This window comes from Pelmatolapia mariae, linkage group LG3_W (genome assembly GCF_036321145.2).
Source record: "Pelmatolapia mariae isolate MD_Pm_ZW linkage group LG3_W, Pm_UMD_F_2, whole genome shotgun sequence".
Lineage (NCBI taxonomy): Eukaryota > Metazoa > Chordata > Actinopteri > Cichliformes > Cichlidae > Pelmatolapia > Pelmatolapia mariae.
In genome coordinates, this window is record NC_086229.1 from 53,033,478 (window position 1) to 53,053,546 (window position 20,069).

The 20,069-nt window shown below is 38.4% G+C and overlaps 1 protein-coding gene across 2 annotated transcripts in view; it reads right to left on the reverse strand.

Annotated features, from left to right (window-relative positions):
• The window catches only part of LOC134624642 (FH2 domain-containing protein 1-like), a 33,701-nt gene extending 19,890 nt beyond the window's left edge, over window positions 1-13,811 (reverse strand). For both annotated transcript variants that reach the window (XM_063469662.1, XM_063469661.1), the window contains exon 1: window positions 13,604-13,811. The gene's annotated coding sequence lies outside the window, so the exon portion shown is untranslated. The remainder of the gene's footprint in view (window positions 1-13,603) is intronic.
• Window positions 13,812-20,069: the final 6,258 nt, after the last annotated feature.

Below are 20,069 nucleotides of genomic sequence, written 5' to 3' on the forward strand. Positions count from 1 at the left end.
TGTTTGGCTAATGGTTGCTGAAAGGTGCTTTCGACTCGACTCTCAGAGGATTGCTGCAGTGGCATTTTTTATGCATTGGAAGACGATGACTTGTCTGGAATTAATCACCAACTATTCACCAAACAGCAAAAAAATAAATAAAACAGAAACAGAGTGGCTTTCAAAGTAGAAGTTGGCAAGCATTTGCAGACAAGTTAGCAACTTGTATTGGCTTTTGACTAAAGCAATGACAGGGACGTTTTTGGTGCTTTACGACTGAATGAAACAAGTGACAACTAGCAAGCTCTAGCAACCACTCGCTACCAGGTGAAGAAGACACTAACCGTTCTCTGAGTCTGTGTTTCTGAAGCTACCATTTTTTGATCTTTGACAACTTTTTTGCACTTCTTCCTTTTTACAATAATCTCAGCTGATGTTCTCTTTCCTGTTCATGATAACTTTTCAAATAAACCAGTGTTCGACCTCCACATAGTGCCAATGTGATAGAGCTATGCCTGTTATTTTATATTTTTAAGGTCTGCCTGTAGCTGAATTTCTATAATCTTTCTCTTTACATAGCCAAAGAGCTAAGCAAAAAGATACACACAGATAAACAGATCCCACATTACGCGCGTTACACAATCAACTCCAAGTCCAATATAAGGTTTTTTAACTCTCCACCAACTGTTGAAGGAAATATCTGGAATTTTAGGATGCATGTCGACTATAAGAAAATTACTTTTTTCTTTGTATTGGGTAATTAAGACAGAAAACCTCAAGTAAGCTGAGAGCATTTTTTATATTTGGTATGACAATAATCAACAAATAGTGTCACTGTGATAGGACTAATAGGAATCATAGGAGGAATCGTGTTCACTGGAATGTAAAATGTAAAAAGCTGCTGCAGAGAGAAAAAGGACTTGGAAAAATCAATTTGGCACGTAAGCATGTTGGTCTCATGCTGACATCCATCTGTATTATTCATACTGTGGGTGTGTGAGTGTAATTACATGAAAAGCAATTAAACATTTATAAAGTTAAACATTTGCTTTTGAGTCGTGTATGTGTTTCTACCGTTTTTGTGCAAGCCTTTTTTCTCCATTGAAACCTGTTGTGTTTGTTTTTCAAACAATTAAACACCTCCAGCAGTTCTCCGACCTCCTTCTCTTCTTAACACACATTTCATTCCCTCGTCAAACATCACCAGCCTCACCTGGATGTCAAAGCATCTGCTGTACAAAGGTACGCTTGGAAAGTGAATACTGAATGTCTTGTGACCTATCTAATAAATGGATTTTCGTAGAGTCTGGTTCAGACATTCAAGTCCCCCAGAGGATGAATCCTGCTGGCTTTTGGGGTTTGAGTGACATAACTAAGGTTTGATGCTATATAAATAAAATTTAATTGAATGCGCTTTAGATATGCACGCTCCTCAGAGGATGAATCTTCTTGACTTTTTTTTCCTCCCACTGCCTTTTTTTCCTAGGACCACCATGAACAGGATTATTGTTGTTTCAGTTGAACTAATGCTGTAGATGGATTGCTGTACAGTCTGGTTTAGACGTTCATGTTCCCCAGAGGGTGAATCCTAATGACTGAGTTGATTCTCTGATCTTTCCTCCAGCAGTATCTCCCCCCTGGATTAACATTTGTGGTTTTGAGTGGAATATCTCTACAACTGTTAAATGGATTGCACTGAATATGGATTAGACATTCACATTCTCCAGCATATCAATCCTACTGATTTTATTAATTCTCTTTGTTTTTCTAGTTCCTCTAAGGAGGATGAATCCTATTGTTTAGATGATTGTCTAACTTTCCTAGCAATAAAATAAGATTGAAATTTTTGATTTTGAGTAAAATATCACAATTACTGAGTGGACTACTCTCCAAAGCAGGAATCCCGCTAACTGTTTTGTCCACCTGATTATCATCATGGCACTGGACCTTTGTTGTTCTATTACTGTAGAAGGATTGATGCAAAGCCTAGTTTTAGCATTCATTTAGACACTAAGGATTAAGCCCACTTTTTCTTTTTAATCCTCTATTGCCATTTGTGGTTTTGAGTGAAATAACAGTTATTGGATGAACTACGGTGAATTCTGGTTTAGATGTTTATTCCTCTCAGGACTGAGTAGAAAGCTTCATGGTTAATGTAACTCTTACTCACCATGATGAAGAACATTGTTAATTGCAGTTTTTCTAATAACAACTCCTTTGGCATTTTTGAAAGCCACCGGCAAGAAGCCCACGAATGAATTATTTAATACATACAAGATTCCCCAGTGTGAAGTTCTGGATACATGTCGACAGAGATACACACTTCCTGCTGTTGAATTAGAGATGAGTGTGTTACGTAAGTTAATCTCACAACATTGTTTTTCAGCCCAATTTCTTCAGTCATTTATGTTGATTGTGTGCAAATGTTTACAATTAGTCAAAAATGAGAAAAATATTTTCTTTAATCTCTTGGGATATTAAGTTAGTTGTTTGTTTGTTTCATTTGTTTGATTAGAACATATCTTGTATTTTTAAAACATTTATATTCCCATTATTTTTTATTAAAAATTTAACAAATGTATTTATTAATTTTAATAAATTAAATCTAATAACATTTTATAAATGTAATAAAATCTAATAAATAAATGAAACCCACAAACGAACAAAAATTATTAAGAAACTAACATTTCTGTGAGCAGCAAACTTTCCAGTAAAAAAGTGATGTGCTGGCTTTGCTTTACTGATTTGGTGTCGTTAGTGTTTTTCAGTTGCAGAAGCATGAGGGTTGGGGTCGGCATGCACAGCTGTGGCAACTAGTCATAGTATTGCTGATTGTCATGGTAACACAAACAATGACAGTTTGTATACTTGGCAGAGAACAAATTTAGGTCACGATGTACACGTGTGTTAAAACTACACATACATTATCCTTTTCTCCTGAACACAATGAGATCTGTTTTTTTTCCCTCTCGCATCTCTCCATCTTCAAAGGACCACAAACAAAACATTTTGATAACTTTCTCTCTTTAAACAGTTTAAAGAAGTGAGTGATGATGATGTCCAATCACGTAAATCAAAATGCAAAAATGCCAAAGTGTTGACCTGGTTCTCATGAAGGTTTCTAATTGGACAATGGGGTTGTGCGGTAGAGGAGGAGCCCCAAAAGTGCAAACAAGAATGGCCACACTCACACAAATCAACAAAAATAAGAGCAGAACAGCTCCAGAGATAAAGAAAGCGCGGAAAAAACGCAAAATGTAAATGTAAATGGACGACAACGAAACAAAAACATGACTTTAACGTGGCATTAAACAGCCATAAAGACCAACTGCAGTAACAAAAACAGGAAACTACCAACAGGAAATATAGCAACATACAAAGAACTACAACAGACCACAAAAAAAGCTACAAACATATGTAAAATGACCAAAAAAACCAAAATGTTTTACAATGATACAGAAAACATTAACAAATAGACACAAAAAGCAATAAATGAGCACAAACTACCCAAAAGGTAGCAGAAAATATTCACAAAAAAATAAAAATCACAGAAACAAAGTGACTTAAAGACCACAAAGTGTTAGCATAGCCCAACAAATAGTATAATACCTCAAAGACAGACACAAAACAGCAATGCACAAAAAGAAGAAGAAGAAGATTCAGACAAATGGATAAAAACAGCCACAAGTCGATTTACAAAAATGTAAAACAATTAAAACAAAAAAAATGTACATAAAGAAAAAGGACCCACAGCTGATCAAAACAACCACAAAGAGACACAAAATCACCCCTAAAAAGTAAAATGTCACAAATAAACACAAACATAGGTCACCATGACAGGTACCAATAGGTGACTGTGATACAAAAACATGCAGAAAAATGGCAACAACAATCCTCAAACAGCTACAAAAAGAAAAACTAAATGTACAGAGACAAAGACATGGAAAACAGCTGCTAAGAAACAAAAAAGACACGTCAGAAAAAGACAAAACAGCCACAAAGAGACACAAATTATCCACAGATATATTTTAAAAAACAAATAAACAAAAGCGACATAAAATAGCAACAAAGTGACAATATAACTGAAAATAAACAAAAACAGCAGCAAAGTAATCAAATAGATCCCCCAAAAAGTAAAACAAAATATTAATAACAACAATAAAAGAGTCATAAATATAAAATGCAAACAGAGAAACAAATCACTCACAAAATGAAACAGAAACTGAAAATGTAAATTTAAAAGAACACAAAACGAGCCAAAAATAAATCCAGGAACAAAAAATAAAAAATAAACAAGAAGATTAAAAAGTTGTGCAGGAGGTGATCTGAGTGATGAAAGCATCCCCCGATTTACATTTAGTGTCTAAATGTTTTATATACAAATTTATTTGACTAAAAATCACAAGTGTGAACCCCATCATGGCACTGGAGAAAGGTCAGTATGATGCTCATCCTCTGGGGAACATGAACCTGAGTCAGCCTGTGTAATGGTTATTTAATAATGGCTATAAAAAGCCTTACTTTAAATCCGCACCAATGGCCCCAGGTGCTATCAAAAGCTGGGAGATCCACTGTGTGAGTGAAGCGCACTCATTCAGAAAACCCTTCTAGTGGCTGCACGCTCCTTCTTAGTCTGCCCTTCTCGGCTGACCTACTTATGATCTGTCCATACATCCAGCTCTAGCATTTGCTCCAGATTCCAGTAGAGTCGGCTTGACCTCAATACCGAAGCAGAGAGAGGGAGAGCTCGGCTCAGACAAAGTGTGAATGAGTAACTGACAGAGACTCTGATCCACCATGAAAAATCTCTCCTCCTCCTCCTTTTTTTCTTCATCTAATGATTTCCTGACGAGTAACTCACTGCTTTGGTCACATCAGAGTACAGAGACGACGTCTGAGTGAATAATAAGCAGAGAGCTGGTGGAACAGGATGGTCTAGATGTGGGTAACAATTAACCTCACTGGTCACGCACTGGAAACTTAAACTCATCATTTAAGCAGCAAAAGTCTTCCCGCTGGACTTTGTCTCAACTCGGAGTGTCAAACGTCTCCTGAAACAGCACCAGACTTCATTCACAATTTTGACAATTTTAGATTCAAGTCCAATTTAAGAGTACTTGCGTCAGTAGTTAAAGAGTCTAGTGTGGTCATGTTAGTGTCCGTGAGGCAAACAGAGTACTGCGTTTGCAATCTTGTGTGTACTATGAAGCTCGACACGGCCAGGCACAGCTGAGCATCACAACAGAGCTTCTCACTAACCCAGGCTTCCTGCACCAGGCTCTGAGTGTGCTCACAAAAGATGGGCCTGCCTTTCATGTGATGCACTATTTCTTCTTTTGGTCTAAATGGACTGATGAGCCCCGCCTACTCCAGTCAAAGAAACCATCAGAGGGGAGGTGAAAGAGATCCACAAAGAACTACATCTCAAGTATATTGTATATGTTGTAGTACGTCTTTAAGCTCGAGAGTTTGTGTTTGTTCTTCCACTCTCAGAGCTGCTGTTTAATTCTGGCGTGACAGCTGCATGAGAGCTGTGAAACTTTAAAGGCTGCTCAGTGTCACAGTCAAACAAAGGTTGACACACCTCACTATTAATGTTGCTTCGTAGTACACCGCGCAAGTATCACATCCCTGCTGTCTGTTTCTGTGAGCCAACAGACTTTGATTAAACAACACCAGATCTCATTCAGAATTTTGGGGGGTTTAGAACATTTAAGGATTTGAGGATCTTTTCTCCAATCGTAGAACTGACTTTGTGCTAAGCCCTTAGATAGATGTATCTATTTATTTATTTAATAAAGGCTGCTTAAAACGCAATAGTGCAAGTTGCCATGAAGAAAATGTTCAACATGTGTAGAATCAGGTAGAAGAGCAGCATAAATGTGTTTGCGTTTACTCGTTAGACCACCAAACACTTGTTGAGTGCAGTGATGTTGGAACCGACATTAAAGGCACCTCAACTCGTTCTCGTTTTAAAGTCTGGGATCTGAAAGTGGATTTTCTGACAGCTGTTGGCCTGCCGCTGTGCCACTCGAGAATACCAAAAGACTGCAGTTTATACTTGAAGTGAGAGATTACAGACAGGTAATAAAACACTAAATGACTTCTGTAATAACTCATCATCATAACAGTTCCCACTATGACTTCTGAATGAGAGTCACTGATTTACATTGGAAAAGATATGCAGCCAAGCTGGGAGGCCTACACGGCACTGCAAGTCTACGGTAAAACACGCATACACAAAGACACACAAAAGTTCCCACAAACCTGTCTGCAAAATAATGCAGTGACAAATATTTACACAAATTCATCTGACCTCCCCTCTGTCACAGAACAGACGAACAAAAGAAAGAGAGCATGCAAACATTTAACTGAACAAATAACATGAACTAAAATGCTCACACACACACACACACACACACACACACACACACACACACACACACACACACACACACACACACACACACACACACACACACACACACACACACACACACACACACACACACAGTGCTGGTGGTGACTAATGCACAGTGACTCATGCCATTTAACAAGTTATTAATACCCAGCAGATGATAACACTGAGATCATCAGGATGGAAGCCAGAGCGTCGCTGTCTCCAACATCCTTAGATTAAAATATCAAATTAAACTTTGTTGTCTGTCAGGTTCATGCAGCTGCGTTCAGATAACAGCCACATGCTGCACATTGAGCTGTTTAAGTCACTGCAGTGACTGTAAACTTTATGAACATGTGAAACAAGCTCCACACCTTAAGTGTGTCTCTTATAAAGGTAGCTCTCAAAACCACTGCTCGCTGGATACAGCCAGCAGTCATGTTAATCCATCCATTCATTCTCTTCCACTTATCCAATCCTAGATTTTAGCTTTTCCACAGATACTAACTGGAAGTACAGTTGTACTGATATATTGTTTACTTTTTTTTAAGGTTAGCCTAACTTAATGAACATTTCGGTGTTGGTACATATAATTGCATTTGTAGAAAATTCCTTTGTTTTTCATCCATGCATTCACCCGCTTATTCTTATCAGAGCCTATCCCAGCTACAATAGGGCAAGAGGCAGGGTACACTCTGGACAGGTAGTTATTCTGTTGCAGGGCTAACACAGAGAGACCATTCACACTCACATTCAAACCTATGGGTAAATTAGAATCACCAATTAACCTAACTTGACTAACGACATGTCTTTGGAGTGTGGGAGGAAGCCGGCGTACTCGGAGAGAACCCACGCTAACACGGTGACAACCTGTAAACTCCACACGGAAAGAGCCCAGGACCGTCTTTCTGTGGGGTGCTGACCACAGAGCAAGCAGTGCTAACCACTGCTCCACCGTGCTGTCCCAGTCATACTAGCTTGGGGAACAGTGGTTAGCACTGTTGCTGTAACAGTGTTAGCTTAACACAGTCATGTTAAGCCCTTATGTTTCACCATGAAGTAGTGAAAACATCCTCTAGTTGTTCTAATAAACAGCAGAGAAGCAAACCAACTAAGTGTCCTGTGTAGTTATAGGGGGAGGAAGTCGATCTGGATCGATGGACACAAACAAACAAATTAATAACCTTAAACATGGCGAATGTGCGTGACTGATGAAGGACAGAACATTTCCAACTCTGTCAAACTGGATAAGAGTTTAAGGCCAGTAAATGTGCAGGGATGTAGTTCCAGTCTGACACAGATCTCAGAAAAAAGGCAGACGAGACTTTAATATCAGGGCCGAGACTTTCCTTCAGCTCAGTGCCGTCAGTGTTGTCATGTTGAGGGTTATTTTGTTCCAAAACGCAAAAGGTTTTTTTTGTTTTTTCAGCTATTCTGTGGAAAAAAATATCTCACTGACATCTTAATGTGAAGTGCTTGTGAGAATGGACAAAATAAGTGCTGGTTTGCTGAAGGAACCGCGACAAATGAGGCGCTCTAATCCCCCGGTGGTTTGACACCGAGGCTGAGCTCAGAGAGTTTCCAATAAAGCCGAATGTCTGCACATGAAAATCTGCACGTCTGCCTGAGTTTCTGCAGGCAGTGTTGGGGAGTAACGGAATACATGTACCGCCGTTACGTATTCAGAATACAAAATATGAGTAACTGTATTCCGTTACAGTTACCGTTTAAAAAGGTGGTATTCAGAATACAGTTACTTTGGTGAAATAAATGGAATACACGGCGGTACTTCCCTGTTTCATATTGTCGCGGGTCAGGACTGTTTGGGTTTGTTTGACAGCTACGTTCTGTTGTTCCAGGCGGCAGCGTTACGGTTGCCATGGTTACAGGGTGACGCGCTCTCTCTCTGCGTGTTTCCTGGGTGAGAGAGCGCCTTTTTGTTGTTGTTGTTGTGCTAAGCTAAAAGGCAGAATGCTACAGGCATAGCTCTAAAGAATGTAGCCTGATGGGCAGTGTAGTCCGTGCTGCAGGGAGAATGGACTGCCATACCCGTTATGTGTCTGTGAGCGAGGGAGGGAGAGAAAGGAAAAGTCTGAGCTGTCACGGAGCAAAAACGGGAGCTGGAAGCATGTAAATATAATAATAACCACTGCAGCCAAGAAGAGTGCCTGAGGAGCCCATTTGTAAGTAAGCTATTAAGACTCAACAGTACACTGTGTTCGTGTTTTCCTCCGGAAATAAGTTCCGTTGGAGCAGCCTTTCAACGCCTCTCTCTGTCTCCCACAAGCAAAGTTGACCCAGACAACAAAGTAAAGCTAGTTTTCAGCTACCAGCCCGACACGGAACCCACCGTATTAGCCAGAGGTCCCTTTACTACGTTTCGGACCTTCAGTAACAGTAATAAATCACAGCAATAGTACATTCACGTAGTTGTAAACAGCATGATAATATATTAAGTAATCCAAAGTATTCAGAATACGTTACTCTCATTGAGTAACGTAACGGAATATGTTACAGAATACATTTTGGGGCATGTATTCAGTATTCTGTAGTGGAATACATTTTAAAAGTAACCTTCCCAACACTGCTGCAGGTGATGCATTTATAGAGGCCATCTCTTCTGGTTTCACTCCATGTTTTGCTCGAAGAGTGGATCATAGCACCATCATGGATGACTTTTTCCCCACATTTTCACCTTTGTGCAATTGTTCAATAATGCAATTTACTGTACACCTGCCCGTTTATGTTATGCTAACCACGTTTGCTTGGTGCTAATTCTGAATCCAGCAAGATCGTCTGATTTAACATGATTTTATTGATATTTTTAATTAGATTATTGCATTATTTGTTATTTGTGCACAAACTGACAGCTTATGTATGCGTTTATTTATTTTTATTTTATTAGTAATCGATGTTAACATTTTTTTTAAATCACTAGCAAAAAAATGTTTGATCATCTCTGCTGTTGTGTCATTTTCAGGTGATTTCAAGACATAATGTTATAGTTTTGTTTACCTACAAAACTCCTGATTTTACTGACAAATGATTAAAATGCAGTTTTCACAATTACAGCCTTTCTAATTATAACATCTATAAAAAGTTAGCCTATATAATAGGATGTCTTTAATTGTCTTTGTACTCCAGCTGCTGTTCGCCATTTCAGATTTATACTGATTAACTAAATTCTTCCTCAGAGAAACTTTTATTGATGCATCTGCATTTTTTTTTTTTAAACACACCTTTAATGTGCAAATCGAGCAAACTGACTTTCTAAAAAACACAATATAAATAGGTTTAATTTGTAGGCACAGAGTTGTTTCTGATTATTAAAGAAAGCCAAATTCCTCTCTGCTCTGCGTGCCTGTGGACTCAAACAGCCAATGTAATGACAATCACAGAGATAAAAAAAGAAAAACATATTGAGATAATTACAGGCTGTTGGTACAGTGTGATGAGCAAGCTGACAGCATCATTGTGAAGCTGTTGCCACAGCTCTGAGGGCTAAATTAAACAGAAAATGGAGGGGAAACTGCTCCAGACTGCAACATGTGAGTCACAGCAGCCTTTAAATACATACGTATTTGTCCTCCCTCCTGTGATTTCTGTAGGTTTACAGGATGGCTGGTTGTTGCTCAGCAGTCTGACAGATTAGCTCCCACACTTTCTCCAGCACTGACAGATCTAACGCCTCAGTTTGAGGATTACAGCAGCAGGTCGGCGGACTGCGCTGTCACACTAAATATATGAGGTTCAGGGTGGAAGAAGAGAATTTGAAGCCTCCCGAAACCACCGAGTCCAAAAGTATCGAGGAAGTGTTTCAGAAGTAGAAGAACAAACTGTCCAAGAACGTACTCGTAAAAATGAGCCATCGTCTTTCACAGAAACCACTTTTAAATACTTGGACATTCTAACCATAAATCTATAATGATGCATGTATATATACTTATATGATAAGACATCTATCATAAATATAAATTCCCTTGATTTCCTTATATGTTGCATTCCTGTCATCGTCGCCCTGCAAACACAATGCTACTCTCTCTTTAGAAATAAAGTCCTCAAACATCACAGACACATCGCTGCTAGCATCCAATAAATAACCAAAAGTTTAACTGAAAAAGCATCCATAAATATGTAAACCATTCAAGAATCTGCAAAAGAATTACTAGTACATATAACACAGAAACCACCAACATATTTTTAGAAATGATCACCCTTACTTGTCCAACATCCAATTAACAAGCTAATGGCATTACAACAGGAGAAGTGATCAGTTGCTATAAAACAGGACACAAATGATTTCAGAGCGCGCAGCAGACCCGGCACAAAGACTCGCTCTTAGTCACCGTGGAAACCCCAGTAAAACCTGCTGATGAGCAGAAGGCCTCTGTCTCACTGAGCCGGGAAACAACAGTAAACACATGTGTTTGTCTGTATGGCTGTGAGGGGGGGTGAAGAAGGACCCCCCACACTGATGAGTCTCAGAAAGGAATCTGAGCTGCTTTTAAAGAGCATTAGCATGAAAAACGCTCCACTTCTGGCTGTGGGTTTGAGCTCCGTTGTGCCAAAAACAGAAACAAAACAATAAAAAAAGCGCTTTAACAAAAGAGAATCTCTTTCACGGCTCTGCTGATGGGCTGATGGTTGCTTTCTTTATCTAAGGAAAAGCTTTACCGCTGTTTTTTACAGTCGGGGAGGGTCAAGCAAAGCAAAGAGCTGGCTGAGCATCCCTCGTCTCTGGGGTTACCACGGCGACGGGGGACATACGGTGACAAACAGAAACCCGTTTGTTAAATGTCACCCAGTGGTGTCGTCACCGGAGCTCCGGGCAGGTCAGGGGGTCAGGCGGAACGCATAACCCGCAGAGAGAGCACCGAGGCCTGGCCACAGTCTGCAGGGAGGCTCGGTCAGAGAACCAGCTGTTTGTCTGCTGGACACAAATTATCCAGGAATGGACCTTGGTAGATAAAAGGAAGTGATTTTAAACAACATTTAGCAGTTAGCTTCGGTTTAGTGACTCCGGGTAATGTTTCTGCATCACTTGAACTCAAGACAGGATGTAATGCACAGTGCTGTGAATTAAATCTATTGATTTGTTATGTTTGTGCATATTTTTTTACTTAAATATTTCAGATCATCACCTATCATCAGGTAGGTTTGGATCATTTTTTCCCCCAATAAAGGAAATCATCATTTGTATTTACTACTCATTTTTGTTTAATATTAAAAAATGTTCAAGGTGTATCAAATATGCAAAAAGCCAAGAAATGAGAAGCTAACAAATCCTTTTTCACGGCCCTGCACCTTCACATTAATGATGTGTTTACAGTAATCACACAGAGGTTGGACAGGTTCTTAGAAATTCAAAGAAACTTTCTGACACATTTCAAAACTGCTTGGTGGTTTTCAAGGGTGCAGATCTGACCGTGAGACTGTGCTGAATCCAAAATAAATCAAAGCTGTATCCTGTGTGCACCGCTAAGCAGCAAATTAAACGGAAGCATATTGAAACATATCTCCTAAAAAGACGAAGCTCGTTTATTAGAAGTGGTACCATTTAATTCAGACCACAATAAATACCAAAAGAAAAACAGACAATCTTACAAAATAAAAATAAAAATAAGCCTTCTATTTTGAATATTATTAGAAGACTGTTTTGTCTAAAGCAAGGTCAAAAATCAGGTGGCACAAGTTGTTATATAACAAAAGATTAAATTCACAGATTTCTGAATGTAGTCTGGTTTACTGAAATCTTATAAAAAGTAGATAAACTAAAAGTAACATAGTCGTTTAAAAAATAATTAAAGAAAACTAAAGATATCAACCAAAGACTTAAAAATTGATCTTTCTGTTTCATTTTTTGTATTAATATATAAATTGAAGAGGTTTTCTTTATATACCAGTGGTTGATAGATGTATTGATGCGATAGGCAATGATTCAGAAGCAGCTATAAAAATGAATATTTCTGATATTTATTTAAAACATGAGCTGCTGAGTTTGTCTATTTCCTCAGAGAAAACCATCGAATGAAGGACAAAAAAGGATCTGAAGGCATGTTCTAGACAATTAATCACAAAAAAATAGTTTAATGATTAATGAAAGCAGCCAGAGCCACAGCAGACTGCATTTCACTGTATTAAAGAGTGACAGCACTCACGGAAAAGCACCAACAAGCACCAGAAGGACAATCTGTCACAGCAGCTATGACTGCAACAATGACTGCTTTAGATCTACTAGAAGTACTGAAGTAGGGCTAAAGTATTCTTGTATCTGAGCATATTCATCCTAAGAAACAGCAGCACTTTAACCTCACTGTCACTAAAGTACCATTATAGAAATATTATGGGACATAAGCACCACAAGTACACTGCAGAAAACACTCTAAATACTGCACCAATACCACAGCAAAGGCAGTATCTCTGTACAGTAGACCAACAATCAACTTATCAAGGATACAAACAGCACAAACATAATGAATATTCCAGAAATCTCACTGCATTACCAGCAAAATACCGGGAAACCCCAATAAAAGCTCAGTCCAAAGAATCTCACCAGCCACCGGTATACCTCGAAACCGGGGGTCGTTTTAGTTTAAGGTCACAAGCAGCCCAGTTTAATGCTAAGGTGGGAGGACCGGTTAACGGTTGCAAACAGTTACATTTAATGAACCCTGCATTTAAACACACAGGATGAACAGCCTGAGGGGAAAAGTTCCGTTTCAATAACAGGTCTACATTTTTCCACATTTCATCAGCTGACTGAACAATGTGTGTGCAGCACAATTACAGTGTCTCTGTGAAGGCACAGGACACTGTAACTGTGCAGGACTTTGACTTCTCTGTGAGGTAACATGTATTTTAATGGAAAGCTGCTATTCACACAGTTTTACACCTGCTCCAAATGATTGGTGTGAAGGTGTGAATATATCAGATTAAAAACATTAATGTCAGTGTGAGTATCACATGAACCATGCCGGAACACTGTCAAGCTTGAACACCACTTAATTAGTCATTATAGGAATATTACGCCGCAGGCTGTTTGTGTTGATCCAAGAATTTACAGAAATTTGCATGTAGTCTGGTTAGCGCAAAGCGCCCCCCTATTAAACAGCTCGTTAGTCTGTCAGATCACTTATATTCAGCTCTGAAGTTACATTTCTGGCAAACTAAAATCAATTTAGTCAGTTATAAACCAGGGGTTAGTTTTCTGTTAATATAACTCACCCCACTGCGCGTACTCAGCGGCGCTGCGGCTCCTATGCAAAAGTCCCGTTTAAAAAATGACCAAATATACAGCAAAGCGATGTTAACTGATCCCGGTCGCATCCACATGAAGCGTGCAGCTTGCAGCCAAGTTCTGGACTGACAGAGGCAGGGAGAGAGGAAAAAGGAGGTAGGAATCCCGAACGCTGCGCATGCGTGTTTACTCAGGTGAAAGGAAAAGCGCTGTCTCTGGTGCGCGTGTGTGTGCAGCTCAGATAAGCTCAAACAGCCCCTCCCTTGGCAAACAGTCAGGCTTCCCTTCTCATGGTTATGTTTATTTATGAAAAATAAATAAAAACACATCATATCAGTGTTAAGCAGCACACTGGGTGACAGCTTTTTTCAGTGAGTTTACCTTTGGTAGTTCATTACTACTTAAGGCTCATTTATACTTCCATAAATATATAAAATATGACTGGATTTTCTGAATTTACCTGCTTTTACTAGCCAGCAGGGAGAGACTCTTTAGGTTACAAAACGTGTACAGAGGTCTGTGGATAAATTAGAGTACTTCAGACTGTCATTTATTTGAAGAGTTTATGGTTTAAATCACTGCATTAAAGTCTCATTTAATAAGACATGACAGTTATGAGAAAAATCCTCAGTTTCTTACAACCTTTGGATTTCTAGTTTCTTGGGGGCGTTTTGGGGGTAAGGGATTTTTTCCTGACAATTTTCATCATGTTTTTATATAGAAGGTGTTATGACAGTAACATTTCTTCTAATTTCAAATGTGTAGAAATAAACTTCTGTGAGGGCTGTTGAGGTCCTACCTCCACAAGCCACTCCGAACACAGCACCCACCCTTTTGCACCTCCTCATAGCAGTCAGGAGCTATAATGATTATGCTTTATTGTCCCTTTTGACCCTAATAGTGACCATCATTTCCAAAGTAAACCCCATGTTAGATTCAACAACACTACAAACTAGTGACTGAGACCGTAAACTCCCTAAGAAAGTGTTTACTGAGGCGCCAAAGCAAAGAAGCTGAAGGCCTGCTCCCCCACAGACTTCTATACAATCAGACTTCTTTCTGCAACTGCTGGAGTCTCCCCCTAGTGGTCAGCAGAAAAAATACAGCTTTAAAGCTCTAATGTATTTAATAACAGATTGGGTCTCGATCAGTGGTATCCGGCACTGTCATTGGCCATCGCTTAAAACGCTCACCTTACTGTTGAGAAAAGTTTATCTCGGGTTCCACAGAGAGCATCACCTGTGTTCAGTTAGCCAATCAACTACATATACTACTAGCTTTCCACTTCTCCCTTGGTACATTGTCTCCTTACTTTCCAGACGCTTTCTTTAGTACTTTGTGTTCTTTTTGTTTAATTTTTTCCTCATGCATGACCTTTCCCTGTTTTTGGATTTTTGCCCTTTGCCAGCCTCTTGTAGGAAGTGTTTCCTTGTGAGCGCTTTGGATTTAGGGTTTTGCTCTCTCTGTTTCTGGCATACTGCATTTGTGTCTTCTGCTCCTCCTGTGAACACTTACAGTGATTTGTTAAGAGATTTCAACAGTGACCAACAGATGGACACTCTCCCTACAACAATGTGAAAAATTCATCACTAAACGAATATTAAATTGATACAAACGCACATCTATGTTAGAAAGACACGTCTTCAAACAAATACGAGTAAAGCAAAGCTGAAGCTACTCAGTGCGTGCTTCAGTCTTGACAAGTTATAATCATCAAGTTTGTGGACGAATCTCTTTAAAAAAAAAACAAAAAAAACCAAAACTGGAGCTGAGACAAGAGAGGAGGGAGTCTTTGTTGTGAGAAACTCTATCCCGCTGTTGAAATGTTTGGGAAAATGAGCCTGGATGCAGGAACACACATTCACAGACTCGCTCAGACAAATAGTAGAATCAGTTTTGTGTGCTGGTGTTGCCAGGTGAGTAATTGCCTCTCTTTAAGCAATCAGAGCAACAGAACCACAAACAGACCAGGGTCTTATTCTAAAATCGCTTCACTGATCCCTTCCATTTAAAGCAAGAATCACAACACTGCATACCAATACACCCTGCTTCAAGTCTAGTCCTTTTATTCTTGGAAAACAACTATAATAACACCGTGGATACTTAGATTTGATGTTTTAAGGTTTCTTGTTGCTGGTGTTAAGTTGAACTTGAAGGGAAGTCGAGGTTAGGCCAGCATCTGTCATCATTAAAGAGTCTGCTGACTGAAGGAGATATTTTGCTTGCATAATATACACTTTTTTTCTGGAATTCAGTATATTTAATATTAAAATGATGGATGTTCACATCAAACATGGTCAAAATTTTAAATACTTTGATACAAATACATAAATGTGAGTCTTTTTGAGTCTATAGCTGATGTTTTATCTGCACATCCAGCAAGTAGTTTAACACTTTACAAGTGCTGGATGCTGCCCCTCGGCATGCTTCCAGATGCTGGTCAATGAGATGAAAGTGGGCTTTTAGTGCAGGGATTTAAAAAAAAAAAAAAAAAAGGAACTAAATCGGAGTGTTTCAGATAGTGGTTGTATGAAGAGCCAAACTAAATCATGTGAAGCTACTCAAGTAAAGCCACAGACTAAAAATGTAGCAGAGAATGAGCTGTTTGTATAGCTAAAGTAAGAAAAAAACCCATGTCTATTTTTTATGCTCCAAATAATTATTTGAACCTTAAATAAAGATAAAAATAGCTAACATTAAATAAAGATAAAAATACATAACCATAAATAAAGATTAAAATGGATAACCTTATTTATGACTTTCTTCTATCCACAAAGGAGGCAGGCTTAGTCTCGATTCCACAACAGGTACAGATCTTGGAAAGCATCTAAAAATCATTCAGTTAATTTAATAAACTGAATATTTTTATTGAGTCTCTCAGATATTAAACCTAAGTTCAATAACAATTTTCAATTTTTTAAAAGAGGTTTGCATACATAATTATACTTCGAGTTACAAGATAAAAATGCTCAAAATGACAAGTAATTTGCTGATGTTTACTATGGTTACCATCTCAGTCCCCATATAGGCCTATTGATCTTTCAGAGACCCTCTGGCAACTTCTGGCTGTGAAGGAAAACAAATGTGTATTCCCCAACCGGTTGGTGAGTGGTTGCTGGAGGTTGCTTGCAGTCATTAGGTGTCGGTTACTGCAACAAAAACCTCCTTGTGATTGCTTTAGGAACTGGCAGGTTGCCATAGTCAACAGCAGTTTGCATGGAAGCTACTGACTTGTCTGCAAACACTTGCAAACTGCTTGCCAAAGTGTAGTAACAATGGTGAAGAGCATGATGTAAATTGTGCTACTTCAAAGTTAACTTTGAAACTTTTAATATGTGCTGGTCGTAGCAGTATTGCGTTGCACTTTTTAAGTTTGACTACAGCTCAGAGAGTAAAGGGGCAGGGTTTGTACAGTAGTCAAGCTGGTATCTTCCATAAAACTACAGGTGGCTGCAGAAATTTACTAGAAATCAAGTCACTCTTTGTAACTGATTTCACCTGATGATAGCCAGCCACCGAAAATACTTTTCAGTCTGTGAGGATAAAAACAAAAAACAAAAACAAAAACAAAAAAACCAAACAGACTTTGGCAAAGGAAAGAAAAACCAAAGCATCTGGCAGTGGAAAACACCCAAAATCTGACCGAGAATTTGTGAAACTAAAATTAAAAGATTTGATGAATCTGAGTAAAATCTGAAATGATGACAGAGTCAAACTGTCAAACTCAAGCCGTAATCAGAAATTCATGAACAAAATCTATCATATTTGTACACTCATCTATTTTATTTCAAAGGTTTATTAACATATACAGAGTAAAATAATTTTGCCTTGTGTCTACATACATTTTGGTCCTTTTTCTTCAAGTCTAATAAAAAGCAAAATTTATATTTTCACTTTCAGTTTAACTTTAGCCCTGTGGGTAAAATCCTGAGAAAAAGCTGACTGATAATCAAACTGCTGAAACAAAGCCAGGTGACAACAAACTGTGGTGGTGTTGGGGGAAAAATCCCCAAACTTTCATTTGCCTGGTGAAAACCCCAAACTCTTTCTGCTTTAATAAAAAACAAGCAGACAAAGTCAATTCAATTCAGTCAATTCAAGGCAATTCGAAGACTGTGGCTTATCTTTTCTAGACATATTAGATTTGGCAAGATGGGTGTAACCACCATCTGACTTAATAAAAGAAAAAAAAATATACACATCAAATACAAACCCACAAAAACAAATTCAAGGTCATCTTATTAGATTTTCTCCTTAGCTTTCAACTTTGTCTTGCAGATTTCCTACAACTGATGACTGCGCATCCCAGAAACCTCTCTTTAAGCTAATATTATGCAGGTGTTCTCCCAAATGCAACTGAAAGCTCAAGAAAAATAATCTAGTAAATGGACCTTGAGATAAGATTACTTTTCAAACTACTCTTTTTTTAATTGTCGAAAAATAAATTATCAGTCCAAAAATCAATATATTCACCACACACAAACAAGAAGTAATGAGCTTGGATCAAAAGTGTGGATTCAAGCTCAAAATATAATTTAAAACAATCAGAATGTTGTAAGTTTTCCTCTAACAATCTAAAGTCAAACCAAACCATTTCTTAAAGATGTCGAGCCTGAAAGTGATTTTGGTCACCAAACACATCACAGGAGTATCAGTTTACACCCAGTGGAAATTCCCTTTAAAGTCACAGATAAATCAGGAAAGGGGAACTCAAGTCACTGGCAGTTTACACATTTAAATGCAAGAATGTCGTTGGGACATTATTGCACTGCATCTTACAGTCATTGCATAGTTGGTCTTGTTGAGGTATACAGACACAAACATAAGAGTATTCATACATGCCAACATAACATAAGGGAGTCATTCAATGAAGATTACTACAATATTATGAGTAATACATATGGCAGACTATGGTTTGGATAGAGTGCAAAGTGTGCAAGAAAATATGGTAGATGGACAAAATAACAGGAACAGGCACGAGCAAATCAAACCCCCCCCAATATTATTTTAACATAATTTTACCATTTCATCTGCTTTTTTGTCCATCAATGGAAGAGTTCCCAAATTTTTGGTTTCATTTGGGGAAAAAACAAAAACAACAAGGTAACAAATGTATTCATCATCCTCAAATGATGCATATCTACGAATATAAAAGTAGTGCATTGGCTCCCCAGTCGCCCCCGAAAATGTTAGCTTCAGCTGACCTTTCCTCACCCAAAAAAATTTCTTGAGCTACAGAAAGTAAACAGCCTAAACCTGGAACTTAACTGGTTTCATTAGTCTTTATTTGGTTGTGTAGCTTACAGGTGAAAATAATAAAACAGAAGTGTGCAGGAACCTGTACATTAATAGGAGTGTTAGTTAAACTCTAATATTTGGCTGCTGGTTAAATATTGCTGGAAAGTTGTTTTTAGCCAACATTTCTATAGTTATAAGGCACCATCGTCGACATATAGTAAAACTTTTTTTTTTTACAGCTTTACCCATTAAACACTTTGCTGAAATGTTCCCTGAAAGGCTGTCTTTCAAGAACAAACAAACAATGTATTATGACCAACACACAGCAAGATAAATCCTACTGAAAAAAAGTACCTGACATTTATTTAAAAAATCTACAACTTTTATTAACGTGCAACTCTTAATGTGAACGTCCATAATAAAAAGGAAAACCTTTTTTACTGGTGAAATATAGCCTGAAAGATTGGTATTAAACAACAAGCAGTGCTAACATACTAGATAAACACCAACATTTTTGGCTATTAGCAAACCATTGGACCAACAAGTTTTTGGACTGTGAACAAGGGAAGAACATGACCAACAGCCAATCAGACCAGGGAGTTTAAACCAAAATCTCTGCCATACTGACAACCAACGCTCACTATCGACATCATGATCAGTCTTTTGTTGTGACTGACATAGACTGACTGACTTAGAGGTGATAGAGTTGCTTGTGATGTAAACCATAGAAGAAAGTGGCAACCAGCCAAGAACAGTGATACTGTGATAGATAGCTACATGTGGAGGTGGCCATTCTTCAGCAGTCAAAAAAAGAAATAAAACACAAAATCTGAATCATGCGTAACCAGTTGCTGGATTTGAGTTTGGCATTTTGGTTTTTATCAATATACAAATATGCACATCAAATCCAAAGGTTACGGAATTGTTTTAGGTTTAGGTTTCAGCATCAACAGAAGTTTAAAATGACAAAAAAACCCAAAACAATTAGCTGATATTTTCACACCAGTTAGGTTCTGCTGATATCTTCAGGTGTCTGGCATTTACACTCAGATTTAATTTGCTTAATGTTGCTGGTAGAGAAAGGAGAACTGTAGAAGCCTTTTTTGACTATGAAACTGTTTTCCAGCAGTGGTGTTGAGGCACTTTCGGGAGCTGTGAGCTTGTGACTGCAGTGGCTGAGGATTTTGGAAGTTCAAAGAAAGGCTTACTGACTCC